At 42.5% G+C, this 20,648-nt stretch overlaps 1 long non-coding RNA gene and 1 gene segment (V, D, J or C); one reads left to right on the top strand and one right to left on the bottom strand.

The window, feature by feature from the left end:
• LOC310892984 overlaps positions 1 to 20,648 on the bottom strand; it is a 94,417-nt gene that overhangs the window by 53,377 nt on the left and 20,392 nt on the right. The window lies entirely within an intron of this gene.
• Positions 11,337 to 20,648, top strand: part of LOC310892978 (T cell receptor beta variable 2-like) — a 35,495-nt gene continuing 26,183 nt past the window's right edge. Inside the window, exons 1-2 of the V gene segment in view lie at positions 11,337 to 12,156; positions 14,449 to 14,557.

Genomic DNA, 20,648 nt, shown 5'->3' with positions numbered 1-20,648 from the left:
TCCTCTCACTTACTGGACCGGAAAGTCTACTTCCTTGCAACATTCATCCCTGTAGACATCATAAATCAACAAAACCCATTTGCTACTTTGAATAGGACTGCTCATAAATTGCCAGTCTACACTTTCATGTGTATTGCATAAAAAAAATAAAAATTAAAAAAATAAATTGCCTGTAACAAAGTTGTAAAGAGAAAGAAGATGAAAGGAAGTCTTTCATTAGAGACCGGAAAACCTTTAAGGACATGTCAGTAAGAAGTGACGCTAATGCAGCCACAAGACGAACTGAGGGTGAGTGCTAAAATTTCCTTCTGCCAGGAGATCTGTTCTACCACAGACAGCTTGTACATGAACCCTTTCACAAGGCTGAGTTTGTAGTTTTGAAACAAAATCATGTTTGCTTGCACAAACTGCTTTTCCACTGCATCATGCTGGCAATTGTATTCCTCTTGATTCACCTCTTTATTGGTCAAACTTAGCATTATAGTTTTACCCAACTTATTTCAGTCACAGTAACTACAAGGAGGTGAAGGAGCAGAGGCAAAAAGTGTCTGAATTATCTCCAAAGCATTGTTGCTCCCTTTATAACACAAGGCAAATACAAAGCACCTTTATCACTTTATTGGAAATCTCATTAGACAGTCAGCTCAGATCAGTATGATGAAATGCCTATGACATTAGGGCTCTGTGTCAGTGAAGTACTAGAAGTTCCATCATAAACATAGACTTTTAAAGGTATTTCTTTAGTTATCCACATGTATGCTGATATCTCTGTATCTGGCACTGTCTGCAGCACAGGGGGTTGCTCTCTAAGTTGTCATATGTTGTTGAATGCTCTCATCAGAATAATGAGGAAAATCCAGCCCTGCGGTGGTTCCTGATCTACCAAACCACTCAACACAGGTGGCCAGAAAATGACAGTCCCTTCTGGAGACATTTATCGACCATTTCTGCATGGTGTGAGGCCCAAAGTCAGCGCCCCACGAAGGTCTCCTGGCATCAGCTCAGGCAAAGAGCATGCCCAGGAACTGAGGGACTGGAGGAGCAGGACAGCTGTCTGTGGAGACACGCAAGTCTCCAGAGGTCTTCCTGACCAGGGTGACCCATGGTGCCAGGCCCCTGCTACATCCTCAGGAGACAGGAGCCCCATCAAGAGTTATATAAAGTCAGGGCACAGCTCAGCTCTGAGGAATAAGTGTCCCCAAGCAGGAAAAAGCAGAATGATAAATGAAAAAATAAATAAATAAAAATGCAAATCTGTTTTAACTTCAGGGCTTTGTTTGTTTGTTTTAAGCTTTTGGTTTTGGGGGTTGCATTTGTCAAGCCTACCATGAGAGCTGCCTGTCAAGGTGTTGCTCACAGAACAGCTTTATCCAGCTGAGAGTAGGAAGAAGAAGAAAGAGAAGTAAAAAAATAATAAAAAAAATATTTTAATCTACTCCAGCCCAGTGAAACTTCACCAGTTCCCTGGATGTGAAATTCTGTGTGGGAATTTTTATTATTGTATTTTTTTTTAAATACAAACAGAGCTTAAAGTGAGCTCTTATTAACAAGCATATCCTCTTGACTGGCTGGAATCATTAACCACAAAAACCACAAGGCATGTACACAGCGAGCCAGTGCTTTTTGCAAGCATTTTTGGCAAAGCAGAGACTACTGACAGGCTTCATACAATGTGTTTTAACTTCACTTTTGAGCAATTCCTATCACGTCATAGCATATCTGGATGGAAAATTATTTCTAAACAAACAAAGTCAAACAAACAGTTCCTCAGAAAAAGAAATTTTGGCAAAAGAAAAGGTTGTCGACCAACAAGCCCTGTGGTCATATTACTATGTCAGCAGGCCTTCAGAGCCTTGGGAAAGAAGGGTAGGTAGTCCATGTGTCACATACTTCCCCTGGTAAGACCCAGTTTTTGCATTAAAAACTGCCTGTCCTGAGGGTGATAGGTACACAAGCCAGAGCAGCCCTGTGGGATCCCAGGCACAGAGCCATGCACCACCTGCATGGTTTTCAGATGCCTTTGGGGTGGAATTGGAGGGAAGGATTTTTGTTTGAGTCTGCATGCAACACTGCTCCACACAGCCAGCATGAGACCACTGAGATCGTGCACCCAGACAGACACCAGGCAAGAATTTTGCTGTGTATCCGAAAACAGACCAGGGCTTAGGGTCTGTGAAGACCTTCTGTGAAGGTCTAACTTTAGGCAACATGTAAGAGGGCTCAGCTTTACTGTGTTTTACAAATACAGTCTTAGTCATTGTGTACCCAGACGCTGGGATGGGATAGAACACTCAGCCTGTAGACAAGTAACTATATAACATATCTCTTGGCTGGAAATTCCATGAAAGCAGTCAGTGCAATTGCACAAAGGTAGGTGCAATGGAGCAACATACCAAATGAAGGTCAGCAAGATGGATGAGAAAGGATATGGCTCCTGCAACAAACACTTATCCTTGTCTGAGTGGCAGAACTGACACAGACAGAATGCAAACACTATCCCAATGTCACTGCTTTGTTCAGACTTCTTACTTTTCAGGGAGGAAATATCTGTATCTTATTCCCACCTCACACCTCTTCCCTAGAACAAGTCAAAGCTGGTGTTGCTGTTCATTGCCAAGACCACACATTCTTATTCTGTCCCTTTTGGGATGCTGCTCTCTGTGTGTTGGCAGAATGCCAACAGATTAAGTAAACAGGCAGTTATCAGAGCCTGCCTGAACTTTCACACTAAGAAAAAAATTGTGCTTCCTCTCTTGAAACGTAGCTAAAATGGACAGCACTCCTAGACAAAGGCCAGGGCGAGCTCTGGACAAGTATTACTTTAGACTTCCCCAGTCACAAAGTCTCTGCTCACCCTGCTCTCTGTCTGGGTCACAGTCACAGAGAGGATGCTGGGCTATAAGAGCCTTTGGACACATGCAGCACAGCAGCTGCTGCTCAAGCAAGCAATTTCCCCACTACTAGACCAATTTCTGATAGGTCAAGGGTAGAGGACTGCACATAACATCTGCAAAATTGGCCCTTCAATTGCTGTTAATATTTACAGAGTATAGCCTTCTAGTAACAAAAAGCCTTCTGCAAAGATCAAGAACTGATGGAGCTGCAGCACTATATTCTGCAAAGCTCAAGTTTCTCTGAGATCAGAAACCAGAGCTCCTTTGCCCCAGGGGCTGGGGCACTCTATGGAGAAGAGGAGCACTCCCATCATGGACACCTGTGTGTGAGATCAGTAGTTGCACTGAGCAAGGAGCAAAGTCAGACCATTTTGTCTCACCACACGCTAACGGTTCAGTCAACCCAGGGAGGCATCTCCACTCTAGAGAAGGCGTGAACCAAGCTGTCAGAGGGATCAAAGGAGAAAAACATGTGTGCGCCTTAAGAAAAGTACCATGACTCATGTCACCCTGCCTAGCACAAATAGAAGCAAGGCTGGGGAGCACTCAAGCCACTGTGGCTGTCAGCAGTTGCGTAATTCAAGGGTGCGATGCAAGTCCTAGGGTCCAGGTGCAGTCACAGACCATCAAGTATGGCAGAAAAAAAGATGTAAGAAGAAAGCAGAGCTGACATGTTCCTGGAAAGCAGCCTAAGACCTGAACAATAGGAATGCCCCAGGGAGTTCCTCTTCCATGGTAAAAGTGTCAAACCGAACACATGCACACTACAGACCCAATAACAGAGTCAATAGGAAGAGTGTCACGTGCGGAGGGTTGTGTTCTTGTGTGCAACCATTTTGTTGCTTGTGTTTAGAAATGTATGTTTTGGGTTGGGAAAACTCGCACAAGACACCACATGGCATGCCTAGTGTTGCATAAACCAAGTAGTAGGGGGGGTTGCTGTTGGATCTCATGGTTTCTCTGTCATGTCTGAGTGAAAGACCCACTCCTCCAATTAGCAATGATCTAACTGCTCATAAGGACTGAAGACGGCATTAACGTGACTACGCTGAATCTCCAAAGTACATTTCTCTCTCCTCTGATGGAGAGCACAGCATAGGCACTCAACGCTTGGCTTATACAGTTAGAAGGGCCAGAGAGAAATCCGGTTACATCCACAAAAGTGTTATTACACTTGTAAATTAGCTGGCTGGAATGTGATGCACACATCAGCAGGTGAGGCGTCACTGCCAGCCCACACAGCCCCTGCCCTGCCCAACCAGGCAGGCGAGGCCATGCCTCACTTGAGTGGGTAGGAGAGCGTAGATGCCTGGAGCAACATACGCCTTCAACACCTCCCTGTGCTTCCTGCTTTTCCCCAGGAAAGCCCACAGAAGCCTCATGGCAAATACAGCCATGAAAACTCTTGCAGAAAAAGCATGAACTGATGAGTGTCTGAGATCCTGAACATGTGGGCAGACACCCACGTAAAGGTTTTGTGATAAAAGAGAAATAAAAGAGAAGTGATCTCAGAGAGGAACAAGCGGCTTATCAGTCAGCCTGGAAGCTTTGTCCCTTAGGGGATCAGACTGACAAAAGTAGCAAAATATCAACTTTGCTCTCATTCTTTTCTCACAGTCGAGCTGATTTTTTGTTCCCATTTCTGCAAGCACATTCAGGTCATTAGGTCTCAGCCATGTATGTGTGCTTCTTGCCAAGTGTCTGCTATTGCCAGGACTTAAAAGAACATTTCTCATCTTGGACGGCAGCACTGCTGCTTGTCACCTCTTCTTTTGCAAGCAGACATGTTTCTTCAATTTTTGCTGCTCTAGTTGCACCATGAAAGTGGTTCAGCAGTTGATCAAATGATTCAAAAGCCAACACAAGTACTCATTTCTTCATACCCAAATATTCCCTTACTCTAGATTAAGAGTCCTAGCCACATGGCATGAATGGACCATGTTACCTCAAAACAAGTAGAAACAAGTGAAACTCATTGCAACTAGGAATGCTTCTCACAGGATGGAAAAATTCAGTCTATAGCCAAACCCAAAACACCAGTTAAAGTACATAGATCTGAGTGCTCACCAGACTGATGCAAATAGTCTTTTTGTTTCCACCTGGACTGAAGAAGGAATAAATCTATACAGCCTCACCCAAAAAAAACCCACACTTTGCTGTCTTCCACTCATACTGACAAATGAAGTTTGTACTTTCCTTCTGGTGTGAGCTTGATTAAGACTGTTTGTATTATTTAGTTCATCTGATAAAAAAAAAAGGGGGGGTGGGAGGAGGAAAAATCCATTTTATTGATAACACCAGGTAAGGTTATCAGTTTTAATGATTAGTTATGCATAAGAGACAAAAATTTGTGACTCATTTTTTGGGGGAGTTCTATGCCAGCAAGGTCACAAGCCATTCTGACTGTAAAAAGAAAAGGAGATGAAAAATAAAGTTAAAAGAGGAACATCGAAAGGTTACAACACGCTTACACAGAACTGAAAGAAACTTCCTTATCCAGTCTGAAGCAATATGTAGTTAAATCCAAGTTTATATTCCAAATACTGCAGATTAAGTGATATAAACTCTTGCTTTTTCCACCCATTCACCTGTAAGTGGTGAAAACAGCCTAGCTCTGACTTTGAAAAGCATTTGATTTACAGTGTTCAAAGTAGTAGATATGTATGTAACTATGATTTGAAAAAAAGTGGATTTCTGTATTCTATGGAAAAGAGGACCATATTTCACTTCCACTGAAAGCCTTTTAGCAAATATGAAGGATTCAGTAACTAGAGAAGAGACAAGAAAAAAAAAGGAAAAATGTATATACAACCTAAAAATAGCACAAAAAAGCTACTGACCAGATGAACATTTCTAGGCACTGAACTGAGCATCCCCAGAGACTGAAAACCAACAAAGCATTAGGCAGTGATCTTTAGTGCGTGAATCAGTTTAAAGATTTGACGCCAGCTTCATAGCTTGTCTCATCATTACTAGGGCCTGGATTAGGGACGTGAAGAGAGAGCTTCCTGCCCTGGTTCGGCCCTCAGACTATTACCCATTATTGATTTTTCAGGTAGGCGGTGATAAAGCTTCAAGACAAAGTCCAAGGGCAATCAAAAGAGACTTCCGGGCCTTGGGACAGCTAGTTAAGAGGTCAGGAACACAGGTGGAATTTTCCTCTGTCCCTCCTGTTGCAGGGGCTGATGAGGTGAGGAACAGGAAGAGCCACCAAATCAATATCTGGCTCCTGGTGTCACGGGCAAAACTTTTTTTTTTTTTTTTTTAATCATGGGCTGTTTTACAAGACACCGGGCCTGCTGGCAATGGATGTGGTTCACCTCTCTCTAAGGAGGAAAGGGAATCTTTGCTCAGCAGTTAGCAGGGCTCATTGATAGGACTTTAAACTAGATTTGAAGGGGGAAAGGGATAAAAACAGACTTGACAGAGACAAGCCTGGGGGTGTTATAACAATAGTTACAGGATGGTGTGCTAGCAAGGTCCATCAGTCTGCCACCCCTGCAGAGGTAGGGAATGGAGAGCCACGTGGCAGCAAGGGCACAAGGGACATTGACTGGTTAGAAATCACAAAACTGCCTGGGAATGGTCATACATGAATTAGGGCTTCTCTGCACAAAAAAAAAAGGTGGAAAGATCACTAGCCCAACTGAAGCACATCTACACCAACGCACGCAGTATGGGCAACACCTTGAATGCTGTTTTCAGTTCTGGGCCCCTCACTACAAGAACATCAAGGTGCTGGAGCATGTCCAAAGAAGGGCAAAGAAGATGGTGAAGGGTCTAGAAAAGTCTAGAAAACAGGTTTTATGAAGAGTGACTGAGGGTTCTTTGATTTGGAGAAAAGAAGGCTCAATGGAGATCTTACTGTACTTTACAACTACCTTAAAGGAAGTTGTAGGGTGGTGGGAATTGGGCTCTTCTCCCAAGCACCTAGAGATAAGACAAGGGGAAATGGCCTCAAGTTGTGCCAGAGGATGTTTAGGTTGGATATTAGGATAAATTTCTTTACTGACAGGGTTGTGCAGCATTGGAATAGGCTGCCCAGGGAAGTGGTTGAGTCACCATCACTGAAGGTCTTCAAGAAACATATAGATTTAGAACTTGGAAGCATGGCTTAGTGGTAGACTTTACTACTAGGTTAAAGGTTGGATTAGATGATCTTAGAGGTCTCTTCCAACCTGAATGATTCTATGACCATACTTGTGTTCTGTATTTAGTCCATCCCAATAAAGTCAGGCAGAAAGGCCAGGAGGCCTTTGGATGAACAAGGAGCTCCTGGAAAAACTTGAAACCAGAAAGGAAGCCTACAAAGGGTGGCAACAAGAATAGGTAACCTACAAGGAAGACAAGAAACTGTCCAAGTGTGCAGGGATTAGTTAGAAAAAGTTAGAAAAGCCAAACACTATCTGGAATTGAATCTAGAAACGGATACCAAAGACAACAGGAAGAGTTTCTGTAGGCACATCACTGACAAAAGCAAAGGTAGGGAGAACACAGGCCCACTGCTGAAGGAGATAGGAGACCTGGTTACACAGGACATGGAAAAGGCTGAGGTATTGAATGTGTCTTTTTTGCCTCAGACTTTACTAGCAAGGCCAGCCTTCAGGAAACACAGGTCCCAGAGACCACGGGAAAAATTTAGAGCAAGGAATATGTATCCTTGGTGGAAGAGTATCATGTCATACCTAAGCAAACCATGGGCACTGTGACCCATGAGTCCTGAGGGAGCCGTCTGATGTCATTACAAGGCCACTCTTAATAATCCTTGATTAGTCATAGTGGTTGGGAAAATGGCCTGAGGACTGGAGAAAAGCAAATGCCATTTCTATCTTCAGGAAGGGCAAAAAGTAGGATACAGGGAACTACAGGCCAGTCAGACTCACCTCCATCCCTGGGCAGGTGATGGAGCAGCTAATCCCAGGCATGTGAAGGACAGGAGTCATCAGTAGCAGTGAACAAGGGATTCACCATGTGGCAGTTGAGCTTGACCAACCTGATAACCTTCTACAACGAAACGACTGGTCTGGTGGAGAAGGGGAGAACAGTGGATAATATTCGCCTTGACTACAGTAAGAATTTAAACACCGTTTCCCATATGAACCTTATAGACAGGCTGTTTGTGTATGGACAAGACGAATAAAAAAATGATGTGGACTGAAAACTAGCTGATTAGTCATGCCCCTGGGGTCATGATCAGTGGCATAAAGTCTAGTTGGAGGCCAGCGACAAGCAGAGTACCTGAGGGGTCGATACTGTCTCCAGCCTTTTTCAACATTTACATTAATGATCTGGATAATGGGGCAGCATGCACCCTCAGCGCATTGGTTGAGGGAACTAAACTGGGAGGAATGGTGCTGACCTCAACAAGCTGGAGAAATGAGCTGACAGGAATCTCATGAAGTTCAACGTGAAGTGCAAAGTCCTGCACCTGGGGAGGAACAACCCTAGGCACCAGTACATGCAGAGGCTGCCAGCAGGTCAAGGGAGGTGATCCTTCTCCTCTACTCAGCCCTGGTGAGGCCACACCTGTAAAACTGTGTCTAGTTCTGGGCTCTCCACAACAAGAAAGACATGGACATACTGGAGAGATGCCACCATGAAAATGACAAAGGGACTGGAGCATGTCTCCTATTAAGAGAAGCTGAGAGAACTGGGACTGTTCAGGGTGGAAAAGATGAGGCTCAGCACAGGTCTTGTTAATGTCCATAAACACCTGAAGGGAAAATGCAATGAAGACAGACCCAGGCTGTTTTCAGTAGTGCCCAGTGCTAGCACAAGAAGCAATGGGCACAAACTGAAACACGGGAGGCTCCACCTGAACATCAGGAAGCACTTCTTTACCATGCAGATGATCGAGTACTAGCACAGGTTACCTGGATAGGTTGTGGAGTTTCGTTCCCTTAGATATATTCAAAAGCTATCTGGACACGATACAACCGGTTCTAGGTGGTCCTCCCTGCGCAGGAGAGTTAAACCAGGTGAACTACAGAGGTTCCTCTCAATATCATCAATCCTGGTGTGAGCTTTTTTGGAGAGAGAGTTACACTTGGATTTTGAGAGAACATTAACAAATTGTATAATCACAGCAACAGCAATCTCCTTCCAGTGACTCAAATCCATGCAAAGTTTAACAGGAGTACATTGAAGAAAGAGGAAGGGAAGGTTAAAAACATATTTGTATGAACATCCCCATCCTATAGTTCAGTCTTTTCCCTGTCAAGATAAATAATTATAAACCAATTTTATGCTATTGCCCACTCCTTTTTTTATTTCATACTTAACTACATTCAGTGTAGCACAGAAGAACAAACACCAAGCAATCATAGTACGTCAGTTCATTAATTTTGTCACAGGGATTAGTGTTCTTGAAAGAACATCGTACATTTTGGTATGGTTTAACCTGCTGAGCACTCATCACAGATCAGCATAATTTGTCTTAATCACTGAAAATCAAACTGAGTAATAGATATGTGTCCATGACCTCCTAACATGGGACCTTCATTTCAAAGCACTGGAAGGTATACATCTGTGACTCCTGTATTTTCATACACTGAGCAGTTTTGGAAATAAAGTATTAGTAATCCAGATCCACTGCCTGCTTATGCAAGACAGGAACAGAGTAATAGAGTGAGAAAATGATGGAATAGAAGAGATGGAGGATACTGAGGAACAATGCTGGAATATAGTAGCCTTTCAATTCTTAGGATTTTTGTGCTAGAAGGTACTTAATCACAACATCACTGCATTTCTCCAAAGACCAAACCCAAGAAAAATTTGGAGTATTTATTGACATAGGACTCGATAGGGTACATACTGCAAAAGGCTATTCAGATCTCTAGATGCACTAAAGAATCACTTCAGCTGATGTTTTAAAGTTAGGTTCAGTTACCTAATACCTCAGAACTGTTCCAAGCACATAAAAAAGGAAACGATATATGAAACATTATGGATACACCTTTGAAATCTTGAACTTAGTTTTGAAGTGATTTTCTTTTACTTGGAATTGGACTTCACATGTAAATGATTTCAATAGCTTTGTTAACTTAGACAAGATTTCTGCTTTGTTTGACATAAGAGCTCTTGGAGTATTTTCCTATGATGAAATAAGCCTTCAGAAGAACATGAAAAAAAAAGTACATCTGTCTCATGATGTTAGTGCAATCATAGATGCTTTTGTGCTTCATCAGGATTTTACTTTCAGAAGTCTTCCAGTACTGTGCTTCAGTGCACAAGAGTAACTTGTATTAACTCAGAAGGATTTTCCGATGTGCTGTCTTAGCTCTCTGCTAATGTGAGTTGCATCAGGCATTCAAAGTTTTCCAAAAGCAAAATGCCTCCAGCAATACTCAGAATCATCAGTATCACAGGAGAGAATGAGCAATTCCACTACAACATAAGTTGAATGAGAAACATTATATTGCTGAAACACTATCACAAAGCTGACTTATTTATAAAGTGTTACTTCTCAGAACTCACACATAGTACGGCATTTTTTTTGTTTGGTTGATTTTGTTTTTTATTTTGTTGTTTGGTTTTCTAGTATAATGAAGCATGACTTCCTAGAGTTTCTTCAGTTAAATTCTGGCTTAATTGGAAAAAAAATAAAATCAAACTTATACAAAAAATTGCTTTGAAGTTTAGTGTTACATATCAATGTTTAAATTCATCCAATATAACTAAATAGTTAATTCTTTTTGTAGTCCAAGCAGTGGAGGATTTGAGAAGAAAGACAGCAGTGTCTAGAATGCTAATCATTTTAAATCATCTGGTATGCCTCTTATGGCTTATTTCTACAGTGTGAAGTTCAAGACTAACAGTGCATCATAGGTGTATGCACACACAAACAACCTTGTCATGCAAACACTTTTTAAAACAGATGAAGGGAGATGTCAGAAAGACTACATTCAATGCAAGAGGGACTACCCAGAAAGTGGCAGAGAAGACAGTTGAACAGAATCTAATACGCTTCAGAAATGGAAAGAGGTAAGTGTTGAATTGTGCGGTTATGCAACCACGTGCAACAAAACCTCAGTGAAGTGATAGCTATGCTAGCAAATGCACAGAAAGAAAATAAATTCCATTATGAAATAACATAGCAGAGCACACCAGGCATCCCCATCCAAGTTGACACCTCACCAAGATGTGAGAAAGAGCTCTCTCAAGGAAGAGATGGGATTCTACCAGGTTTGGCTGAAGCCAAAAAAAAAAAAATTTGTTTTCTGCTTTTTTTAAAAAAATGCTCTACTTCAGAGCAGGAGGCAGAGGGTGGTCTGTTTGTTTGTTTTTATACTATAGAAATTAAAAAGGCATGTTTGGAAACTGAGTGATATCCTCTGTGTTCAGGTGTACAGGACACTAAATATATGGATGTCAGTTAAAACCCATTGTAAGAGAACCTGATGGGTTTTTTTTGTTTGTTTTATTTTCAAAACACATACACACACACACACAAAAAAAAAAAAAGGATGATACAAAACAATTTCTTTTCCTAATGAAAAGAACCAAGCAAAGTCTCAAGTGCCTGCCTGAGCTAAGTTACAAGAGCTGTTTCTAAGGCATTACGAAAAACCTTACCTGAATATCTTCTAGTGGCACATTCTTGCTAAGAAATGCTTCTTGGTAGAGGTGTGTTTTATAGGACAAGAGGTAGACAGTTCTTCCAGAAAGGACTACAATACTAGAACAATGTACTACCATAAGCACCTAAAGTTTGGGGCTATTAACAAAAAAAAAAATAATCACAAAACAAGTATAATTAAACACAAATCACCCAGTGTTTTCCTATGATGCACTCCCTGTATTTTAAAGAAAATAAATGCCAGGACAACTCCACACCACTAAAAGGCTGCAGGTTGACCTTCAGAAGATAAATCGCTACATTTGAGATCTGTGTCATATTTTATGGATCCTCTGTCTGTGTAGCATCTTTAAGTTTATGATCTTCAGGAATGCTTTCTTCTTCTGGGCAGTATAGGGGTTGAGGTAGGCAAGGAAAAGACAAAATGTAAAACAACGCTCTTGAGCTTTTACTATTGGTAAAGTGGTAGCTAGCAAGTTTTACGTCAGCTGAGTATACCATAGTGAGTGCCCTCAGTAATTCCTTTTGCTCCTCAAATAGTCAAGAAACACAGCCCTAGATATCTGAGTCATTGCTTCATATCCTGCCTCACTTCAGCACTTCCTCATTTAAAGCAGAGGCTCCTCGGAGCAGTAGACTGTACTTTCCTGATATCCTGCCTGAATTTGTTGAAATTCTTCGTAGGTAAGACATCAAGTTTTCTGTCTTGTATTAGAAAGCGCTAAAACTTCAGTATCTTGACTGTTTTTTGGCTCATGACTTTTACAATTGCTTCAGATAATGTGGGTGTGAGAAAAGTGGAAAAGACAATTGCCTGTTGTTCTTGGTGGTGGCTTTTTTTGCTCCCCCCCTCCCTCCCTCCCCCCCGTAAATGGCAGCTTGCTGGAAAGGAAGGATACAGATTGAAAGGCTCCTAGTTTAAACTTTCCTGCTCTGCAATTCCACTCCCTTTAGCCAGTCAGGGTGCACTTACAGACTGCAGTGATGAAAAGTGAGTATAACGCTACTGGAAAAACAAAAGGCAGCTTTCATAGCTTTCACCTAACACTCCAAAAAGATCTTGAACTAATTTAGGCATGGAGTACAGTTTTGCTTTTAATGGCGTTCTTTGTCTTTTGGTGTTCTTTACTCATGGAAGTGACATACCAGCAGAAGTGACTGAATGCTGAATTTCAGTTTTGTGAAGTTCAGAAAATGAACACATACAACACCTCAAAACATGAGCCAAGAAAGAGAAAAGGCTTAGACAAAAGTTTCAGCATATTAGTCACACCAAAAATGAAATCTCACGTAACTTTTCAAGTTCTGAATAGTCATTGTTTACAAGCCGGCAGCGTGTAATAGAACCTAAATAGCTTCATGCAAGGAGTGAGAGGAGTCCCATTACACCGAGCTGCACACACACAAGCATAAAGCCAATGCCACACAAAATATGCAGCATAAGGTCTCTGCTTGGAGCTGGTGAAGAAGTCACATGCAAGAGCAAGAGGACAAGAAAGTGGGCAAGCAACTACCAGGTAAGTATTTGCCCAGGTCATAAGAGACCACATTTTTTGTGACAAGCATTTATAGGCTTTGGAAAAAGAAGATAAGATAGTACAGTACAGACAGGTTTCAGAACTTGTTGCAGTTGAGCTTTGATGAAAGCTTTATTAGATTAAATGAATAATAATAAAAAAACACAGATGCACATAGCAGCCACACAGGAGGGCATTTTAAACATCTTTTTCCCCATTAAAATCTATTTCTACTCCTGATAGCTTGTCCTTTCTCCAGAAGGAACTGTACTCCCCAAGGTAATGCAGGGAGAGAAGAAGATAGAAGATAAACACTGAAAAATGCAAAGCAAGTGATGTCACGAAGCCAAATTTCTCATTTGTGTGAACATGGAATTCAGGACCCTTAAGAGCCAGCTCATGCCAGATAATTTTCTTTTTGTGAAGACTAAATTGACCGAAGTATTTCACCAGTTGCCTGAAACAATCCTGAGGGCACAGTGAAACCACACAATGACAGATTTTAATCTTCACCAAATCAAAAAGCTTGCTATTGTTTTGAGTTTAACTTGATAATAAAACTATAAGTTATGTAAAGGCAAAGATCAGCACAGATTTTTCCTCTGCAGAAACTAATGAACTATTTGTAGAAGGTGAGAAGAGGTGGTAGGAGTGTTTCGTCTTCAAGCTCCATTCTTGTAATGCAAACAAGACCACTGGAATATTCACCTGTATAACGCAGGGAAGGGGAAAGCCTCCAATATGCTGTCTCCAGTTATGAAAGCCCTAAATTAAGATTGCGTGAATGTATAATACTGATTTGATGGAACAGTCACCTTCTTCTTGATGTTTCATCTGCCAGAGAAGCTACTCCAAAGAGGATGAGGGGAAGAGGAGGAGAATAACATTTTACTCCTACAGTAAGAAAAAGGAAACAGCCAGAAACAATTGGGGAGAAAATAATAAAAATATAATTAAAAAAAAGTAACTACTACAACCACCACTAACCATACACACCAGCACAGTAAACTCTTTAGGATGCTCGTTGGCTTTTTCCCATTTTATCATTGTAGAAGGTTTCTACAGCGTACAGCTTTTCTATTGCCCCAAATTCAACTCAATTAGAATAATATGGTTTTATTTTCTCTCCCACTAATTCCCCTTCCCTGCAAGAAGTTTCCTCTTTTGACTCCTGCCTTCTCTCTGTTCCTCGACTCTTGATTTCCAAACCCTTGCTTGAGATGAGCAGGAAGCAGCAGAAAATCATTGCTTTCTCTGGTTCACCAAGATTGCAACAGTATCTGCTGTTTCTGAACCACCAATATCCAAGCTCAGAAGCTTCAGTGAAGTTGGGTGGGGAAGTATTAGCAATTTTAAGGAAGAATCCCATGCCAGTTGGTATTTAAGAATCCTTTGAAAAGGTCAAGGTTGTTTCCGCCTCTCACCCACAATCTCATTCCTCTTCTGAAATGTGTTACAGCCTCCCCTCCTGCTCAGCAAGAGGAGCCCATAAAGCCAGCCCTCCCCTGCAGGGGCCAGACACTCCTGCACATACACAGAAGGTGGCAGAGAGATCTTCACTTTAACAGGTGAGAGAAACAAGGGGAGGAGAGGAAAAAATACGGAGTATCCTCTGAACAGTGAGGTACTTTTCTTAGTCCACTAAATATATTCACTCATGTAATGAATACCTCCATAGTGAAATATCTCATTGAGCATCAACAGTTTTCTGAAGCATGTGCCTTGGGGCAGAGCGGCTCAAAAACTGCGCAGAGGAAAACGAGCTGGGGGTGTTGGTCAATGCTTGCCTGAACATGAGCCAGCAGTGTGCCCAGGTGACCAAGAAGGCCAACGGCATCCTGGCTTATATCAGGAATAGTGTAGCCAGCAGAACCAGGGCCAGGGCGGTGATCGTGCCCCTGTACTCTGCTCTGGTGAGGCCATATCTTGAGTACTGTGTTCAGTTTTGGGTCCCTCACTACAGGAAGAACATCGAGGCCCTGGAGCATGTCCAGAGAAGGGCTACGAAGCTGGTGAAGGGCCTGGAGCACAAGTCCTGTGAGGAGCAGCTGAGGGAAGTTGGGTTGTTGTGTCTGGAGAAGAGGAGGCTCAGGGGAGACCTTATTGCTCTCTACAGCTACCTGAAATGAAGTTGTGGGGAGCTGGGGGTTGGCTTCTTCTCACAGATAACTAGTGACAGGACTAGAGGAAATGGCCTCAAGTTGCGCCAGGGGAGGTTCAGGTTGTAAGTTAGGAGATATTTCTTCTCAGAAAGAGGGGTCAGGCATTGGAACAGGTTGCTGTGGTGGTTTTACTCAGGTGGGCAGCTGAGTTCCACCATGGCCACTCTCTCACTCCCCCCTCCTCAAAAAGGAAGGGGGAGAAAATACGACACAAAGATCTTGAGGTTTGAGATCAGTATGATTTAACTAAAGGGAAAGGAAAAAAAAAAAAAAAAAAAAGGCCATGCAGAAGCACAGAGAGAAAGGGAAAAAAAAAAGTTATTCTCTACTTCCCATCAACGAGCGATGTTCAGCCATGTCCTGGGAAGCAGGGCCTCAAAATGCGTAACGGTTGTTTGGGAGGACAGGACCTTCCACCACGAGAGCCCCCCTTTTTATTGCTGAGTGTGACACCACAAGGTATGGAATATCCCTTTGGTCGGTTTAGGTCAGCTGCCCTGGTGATGTCCCTTCCCCGTCACTTGCCCACCCCCAGCCTGCTGGCTCTTGGGGGCTTGGAGGGAGTCCTGATGCGGTGCCAGTATTGTGCAGCAACAGACACAACACTGGAGTGCTACCAGCACTGTTCTAGCTATGAGTGCAGAGCACGGCACTGTGTGGGCTGCTGCAGGAAAAGGTGACTCCGTCCCAGACAGACCCAGCACAGCTGACCAGGAAGGTGGTGGCATCACCGTCCCTGGGGGTGTTCAATGAAAGGTTGGACATGGTGCTTAGGGACATGGTTTAGTGTGTGACAGTGGTAGTAGGGTGATGGTTGGACCAGCTGATCTTGGAGATCTTTCCCAACCTTAATGATTCTATGATATATATATATGCTGCAGAGGTATATGCAGTCAGATTTTTTCAGAGCAATCTTAGCCTCAGAGACTTTGATGATTTTAGCTCATGTCTACTCGTATCTCTTTACATATAGAAAAGTAGCTCTGCACCTTCAGGTGCACCTTAACAATAACTTCAGCATCATTGAAGTAAGTCCTAGTTTATGGCTGAAGCTAATTCCAGATTTGGTTGTTTTCTCATCTGCCTTTCGCTCGATTTTCTCTGCATCTACCTCTTTCTAAACTCTTGATTCCAACCACCAGATTTTTCTACCACTCAGTTCCTATGCTAGTTACTAATCAAATGTAATAAAATAAATTGCTGGTAGTAGGACATGGTCTTCAAGCAAGTGCCCTAGTAAGACTGAAGGAAGGAAGTATGTATCCCTGAGTCATTATCTGTTTCAGGATGCCTAATGAGTGAGAAAGAAAGGAAGGCAGAAAAAAAAAGATAAATCACAATTTGAAACAGATTTAATATGAACACATATGAGCCTTAAACTCAGAAGTGTCAGTGTGCCTATCAATCCCCAGGAGCACAGATTGCTCGGAACAAACCTGCCTTCCTCCAGCACAAGCAATTTAAGAACAATACGTACATACATAGCTAGCTCAAGGACTCCAGGCATGGAAGACTTTATTTGGCTTCACGCATGTTAAGTTATGCAACTTCTTACAAGGGATGTGACCACACTCTAATTTCAGTTAGGATTTCCTAACATCCCAGAACTAACCCTCTTAAAGCCATAGGGTTTTTTTTATTCCCCTGTCTGTGGGTTACCACTCTTTGTTTTTGCTTTTGAAGCAACCACAGCAAAACGTTCCCATGTGTACACCAGAAAAGCTCAACCCACCACAGCTTTTCTAATTACAGCTTAATGACAGCTTTAGCAGCAGGTGCTGCTTCAGTTCAGTCACTGTCACAATGTCCATCTCCTAGCAGATGTTAGGGGGATGTCACCTATGCAGATCTAGAGGCCTTAAGAGCTAACATCAAAACTTGTTTATATAGATCTATATAGCAACTTGACTTCACGTCATTTGCAAGGATGTATTTCAAGCATTTTCATTTCAGTCGCTGCAGTTTAGCATGTTTCCACTCCAGATCCCCTTCTGTTTTATAAATGAAGAGTGAGGTGACTGCTGTAATTCACTTTTGCCTGGCATAGCTGAAAGCGTCAGCTTTTATGAAGGGAGGGGAGAATGCAGAACACTAACAAGTTACTTCATCTGGAGGATACTATATTTTTAAAAATTTTAAATTATTTCTACAGCTTCAATTTGCATGAAGATTTTTTCCTCCTACGCCTCCTTGTACATATATTAAGTTTCACTTTTCTGTATTATTTTATTTCACTTCCCATTTCCCTGCAAAACTGTTAAAGAACTAGGCATAATGCGATTGAGGAGACAGCTATTTGCTTGATTCCCCCACCCCAGTTTATGAATAGAGTTTGTTAGTTTCAAAGTCCAAATCTATTACTCAACTGTGTTTGAAGGAGGAGTATAATCTCTTCACCTCTGGCTTCCCAGATGTCATTTCCTAACATCTGAGATTCATGTGTTATGCATTGGCATGTACTTAAGTTTTGAACCAACAGTTTTTTGTAGCAGCAAACTTGCTTTCAGCTCCTTTCTCAGCAGCCTTGCCAGAACAGTGTAAGTTGTAACCATGGTTAGAGAGTTATTAGAACTAGAGCCAAGCTGATTCTTGCCATCATATCTGAGAAGAGAGGATTATATTATCTTGACCTCAGGAAATGGAAGAGCATCCAGAACTCCCCAGATCTCCCTTGCTGAGGCAGCCCAGCTTGAACTAAGTTTGTTCTCCTTAAAGACTAGATATTCAGGCTCTGTAGGGAATCAGTGCATGCAAATTTACTATTGTCTTGATCAGCAGAACCAGCATGTTTTTAACTACTCTGCTTTGCCAGAGTTGGCACTGTCATTTCCTTCCCTGTTACAGCAGACAGACAATGCAAACATAGAGCTGCACCCAGAACACACATATCTTGCAGTTACTGTGAACTCTTTGTTCCCAAAAGGTGACACTTTCCTATAACATCAATGCACTTCATAATCTGGGGAAGGGCATCTCTCTTAACCAGCCACGATGAAGGAATTTGCCTAATCTTCACATTTTCTCTCCCCACATCTCCTGCTAGAAACATGCATTTAGGACTTTGAAGGGGCAGGCAGAGCAAAGATGCCCAGAAGCATTTGTGAAATCCCAGAGGTGAGAGAAGAAGGTGACAGGGAGTGTCGCTGCTCTTCCAGCTCTACCACATACCCAGCAAGGGCAACCCTCCGGCTATTTCACTCCCATGCACTCCTCTCAGTCACACATATTAATGTTTCCGTCTACCTGGGCTGGAAGCTAGGTTTTCCTTGCAGCTGGCACAATTACAGCTAGTTAGCAGTGTGCAGCCAGCTGCCTGGGGCAGCTCAGTGTTTGGCACAGGCTGAACACACACACACACACTAACAGTGTGCTGCCACACACTGATCTGTTAGCAAAATGCACAGCAATGACAAACACTGGCTCAGACATCTGCACATCCCACAGCAAGTACATTGAGGTTGTATTTCCAAAGACAGTGTCACAAAGACATGACCCAGCAGGAATTAGAAGCCTCTTTGTGCTGGGATCTATAGAGTAGAAGCTGCTAGAGCTTCTACTGGCTCCTATAGCAAAAATTATATTCTTTTACAGAGTGTTTTTTTTTTTCCTTCCCTTGAGATGAGAAAAGACCCTTTCCTGACAAGAAAGACTGCAATAATATGCAATTAAGAGGACAGGAATGAAAGCTCCCTGGGGGTAACCATGTTGTTGTGCATCTCTTATTTTCCCAAATCCTCCACTGGGAGAGGCAAAACCAATAATTTTAAAGCTGGAAAGTTTCCCTGAAAAAGTCTCCCCTGCAAAACAGTCTGGGAAATAGCTGGGCCAAGCTAGAGAGTGAGAGGTCAACATTTCATCAGCGATTAAAATTCATGTAGGTCCCCTTACTACAGGACTAGTTGCCTTCTCCCACATTTCTTCCCTCCTCACTAAGAATGGAAGCAGAAAAGAGTAAATTCATTTGCACCAGAACCATCCACCCAGTAAGTATCCTCTGGGGAGATCTAACTCTATAGAAACTCTTGGGCCTGCAGTTAGGGGCTACTAAGTCCAAGGAGTACAGCAGTGTCTTACTGAGTGCAGAGTCATTTCATGGCACTAGAATCTGGCTGAACCACACCCTGGATGAAGCCCTAATATTCTCAAATCAAGAGCAAAACCACCTAATTAAAATGCTAACAGGGTTGTATGGCCCATCAGTCTGAGGGAACTGATTTCCTCATGGGAAACACTTTTGTCCTCAAAGACTATTCTCCACTCAGCCTCTACACAATTCATTTCACCCTTTGATGACCTCAGTACAGCTGCAAGTTTCATGACAGTCATGGTATGAAGCCACCGTGTGAATTTACAGGTATCTTCTGAACACTGGTTTCATGGATGAAGTTGAACATCTTGATTCAGATGCAAAAGTGACACGCAACTTGGCTGGCTCAAAATGGCTGGCAGTGTGTACCTCACCCCAGCTACAGATCCCTTCCACACTTCAGAAGGAAGAGAAGGATTTAAGTTAGGATAGGCTCTTATAAGTTTGTTTCCCTTATCCTTATTTCTCTTTTGCGTTGAAAGAGGCATAAACCAGAAATTCTGTCTGTCAAGGGTTGCCTCTAGTGGATGTTATAGTGCTACTTCAGTTCCAACCCTCCATGCAGTTTGTGGTACAGGAGATTTTAGGAGGAGAGCAACTCTAAGGGCCCAGCTGAGGTAATGCAAGCCATGGCTGAAACCACCATCAGCTCACTATCAGTGAGGTGCAGTTCAGAGGCACCTCATGACTTACCCCATTTAGGCCAGGAAAACTATTTCATCCCAGGTGGCTAGTGAGGAAAGCTATAAGTCTGCAAGGTTGTACTCGTACATTTTGCCTGCCCTGAACTACTGCTAGAAACAGCGTTTCCTCAGTTCCTATAAGCTCTGGCTTTCACTTTAGAGCTGCTCTAAGGAGTCCACACTCCTCCTCCAGCTACCACCTCAACTTCATCTCCCAAATGACTGTTTACAGCTTGAGTGAAGGGTTACAGAGGACCAACATATAGCATTCTTAGTTCAGTCCTCTAAATAAACAGTCCCAGATATGTCAAGGTCAGCTCTGAGGTCCTCAAAATCTGGGGGTATTGTAAGATACATAAATAATAAGGCTCTTCAAATCCCATCTGGTGGGACAAGGATGCAAGGGCTTTGAACTGCAGGCATGAGATCAGCACATTAATATCCAAAGATACTCATGAGTGCTCAGAGGAAGAGCTTCAAAACTAGGCCATCTGAAGTTTACATACTTTGACTGCTTTCTATGAAAGATTTTTCCTGTTTAATCTCATAACCTTGCACTTTAACAGTTACCAGTTAAAGCAGAGGGCACAGTACTGATCAGACCTAACAACTGCTACTTTGCTCTTAACAAACACATCAACAAGGGGGATGAAGTGCTTGTTCCGAGACATTGTCACATATCAGACATTTGTGTATACAAAAAGGGCAGCCATAACAATTAGTGCTA

The sequence above is a fragment of the Anser anser genome, assembly GCF_964211835.1.
Source record: "Anser anser genome assembly, chromosome: 1".
Classification (NCBI taxonomy): Eukaryota; Metazoa; Chordata; class Aves; order Anseriformes; family Anatidae; genus Anser; species Anser anser.
Note: the sequence above shows the minus strand (reverse complement) of the source record. Positions and strands in the feature narration are given on the sequence as shown.